The sequence below is a fragment of the Artibeus jamaicensis genome, unplaced genomic scaffold (assembly GCF_021234435.1).
Source record: "Artibeus jamaicensis isolate MK-2021 breed Jamaican fruit bat unplaced genomic scaffold, CSHL_Jam_final contig_388, whole genome shotgun sequence".
Taxonomy (NCBI): Eukaryota; Metazoa; Chordata; class Mammalia; order Chiroptera; family Phyllostomidae; genus Artibeus; species Artibeus jamaicensis.
The window spans coordinates 6,702,411-6,705,331 of record NW_026521813.1 but is presented as its reverse complement, the minus strand read 5'-3'; the positions used below and the strand labels follow the sequence as shown (position 1 = coordinate 6,705,331).

At 30.8% G+C, this 2,921-nt stretch overlaps 1 non-coding gene across 1 annotated transcript; it reads right to left on the bottom strand.

Annotated features, from left to right (window-relative positions):
* Positions 1-2,061: 2,061 nt before the first annotated feature.
* Positions 2,062-2,210, bottom strand: LOC119042672 (small nucleolar RNA SNORA57). The gene has a single exon (XR_005081266.2). It is a non-coding gene; the product is annotated as a small nucleolar RNA SNORA57 (small nucleolar RNA).
* Positions 2,211-2,921: the final 711 nt, after the last annotated feature.

Genomic DNA, 2,921 nt, shown 5'->3' with positions numbered 1-2,921 from the left:
CCAAAGGGGGGTAGGATCCAGGGTGGGAGTGGGGAATGGGTGGAGTGGAGTGGGGTGGGCAGGGAGTGGTAGGGAGAAAATGGAGATAACTGTACTTGAAAAACAATTTTAAAAAAAGGAAAAAAAAACATTCTACAGAACTTTCTTATATAGGAAATAAAAAATCTTTGTTTGACCCAAAAACAGTTTACATTGTATCTCTTTTTTTCAAAATCTGAAACTTCTAGATAGAATAATCTATAAACTCAGACATCCTTTACTCATAACATTTCCTTACTGATATATATTTTTTAATTTTTATAAAAGATTTTACTTATTTATTTTTAGAGAGAGGGAAAGGAAAAGGAAAGGGAGAAAGATATCAATGTATGGTTGCCTTTCATCGCCCCCTACTGGGGACCTGGCCCATAACCCAGGCATGTGTCCTGACTAAGAATAGAATTGGTGACCCTTTGGTCCACAGGCAGGCTGGTGCTCAATCCACTGAGCTACACCAGCCAGGGCCCCTTTTTGATCTTTTTTAACGTTAATTTTGCATATGTAACTGAACTCAAATTGTTTTTCTTTTCAGTTTTGATGTTTTTGTTTCAATTTTCACTTTCTTAAGTTTGTTCCATGACATCTGGAATAATATACACTCATGGTTCTCTTCCCACCCTTATGAGAGAAACTTCTACCATGTTTCTTTTTGCATTATTAAATAAAAACTGGTATTTGGCATTTTTCAAAGGTTAATCATTTGACCTATGCCTTTTTATAAATTATCTCTCCTAAAGAATTCAATCTTTACCATGGTTTTATACAACTTTTAACTATTTCTACGCTGTCAATGTTCCCCTGTTAAATTAAATTATTTGGGATGTAATTGTTATTTGAAAAACCTGAGAGTATCAAGTTAAAACAAATCTATTTGTAACAATGAGAGAATTCAGTGAGGTGAATGCTAACAAGAATGATGGATCATTTCAGTGGCAACAACAGACTTTTAGTGAGAAATATGAAGCCAAATGTCAGCCTCACCTCTGTAGCAAAGAAATTCTATATTGATCAAAGATTTGGATGTAAAATTGAATCCAAGTTTTCTAAAAGCAAATCTGTATACATTTATTTGTGACTTTAGTGATGAAAATCAAAATCAGAAAAACTATAAGATATATGACAAAGTACTAATTGCTTTGCAAGGAGTTATGAAAACCAATGTTACACAAATGAAGCAAATAAGAGGCACCAAGTCTATAAATAGGTAATACACTGAAAGAGAAATAGAAACACAAATAAATGTATATACAAATGAAAAAATGTTCAATCTCACTTCTAATTAAAGAAACAATATACTTAGTTTTACCTGTCATAAGTAATATCTTGTTTTAGCAAAGGTGTCTGTGCAATGGTGGAGCATTTTGGTGGGTTTGTGGAAGTGTAGACTACTAGCAATTTGGGGAGGTAATTTATCTGTTTCTATACAAATTTCAAATGTACACCTTTTGATGCAACAGTTCTAATTTTAGGTGTTTAACTATAAATATGTATGTATACATGTATAAAGATAATCTACAAAGGTTGAAATAGAAAATAAAACTATAAATTTTCATCAAAAGAGCCTCGGTCATATTAAATCTATTATAACTACATACTAATTTTAATCTAAATATAGTCCTATATTTTCTAGTATAGAAAGAACTAAAATATGTTATTGAATTAAAAAATATATAGGATTATGTATTAGTTTGAGGAACATAAAATTAGTGATCAACAATTAGCAATTTTGTTCAGTTCAAGTTGATATACCCCTACGTGTAACAAAATGTTAAGATAACATAAGAAATTCTTAAAGTGACTATTTGGAAGATAAAATAGATGTAGGTTTGAGATAGGAAGGATTTTACTTGTGATTTATTTGTTAATTATTCTAATTATATAGACTTTTTACTTTTATTTTAACAAATCAATATGGATTGTTTGGATGATTAAAATTAAAAGATGAGTTTATGGATAGTTCTGTTCTTTTCTTTTAGGACTTTATGTATATAGGTTTTAATATTATTTTTAATTTTTTATTTTCCATGTCCCGGTGCTTGAGGATAGAACCAATGGACTGGAAACCATCAGCACCGAAGATATGCAGCCGAGAGGGCTGGAGACCTTTCCCTCTCCCTTAGTACATTGCGGGGATCGGGACCGCATGCCCGACCCACGCCAAGTAGAAGAGGGTTTCATATTATTTTTAAAATATTTTTTCTTACTAAAAAACTGCCCCAACCACTGGAATTACAAACCAGATGTTCTGTAGAAAATTCACTTTGAATACTGACTTTTCTACCAAAAAGATTTGTTAACAACCTTTATTAGTGCATTATCATTTTATTGTTATTAAATATATTTAAGGAGTATACATTTAAATGGATTCACCTTTAGCATAAATATTTTCTGGGTTGTTTACATTTAAGCTCTTTAGTTATCTGATTTCCTGATTTATTAGGAAAAATAACTGTTAAAAAGCAAATATTACAGATTGATTTGCAATGACATACTCATATAGAAGAATTTTTCTATACATGGTGTTTTTAATAGGGATAAACACCATTCTCTAATATGAGGAGAATTCATTATTTATGATAGGGAAGTATGTTCACATCATAAACTTTTCTTATCAGACTGCATGGTTAGCCAGAAACTCAATTATAAATACCTGAAAGTTAACACGACTACCCTACTTAACAAATAATTTCTATTGAAATATATGTCTGTCATTGCTGTTATCTAGTTCCATGTGCATTCAAATCAATAATGTTGTATGCTTTGACTAAAAATAGTTTAGGGCAGAATTAATAGTCCAAGGCAACAGAATATTTTTATAAATATATTTTGATTGGTAGTTAGCCTTTTTAAATCTAGAGTTATACTTAACAAAGCATGTAGAA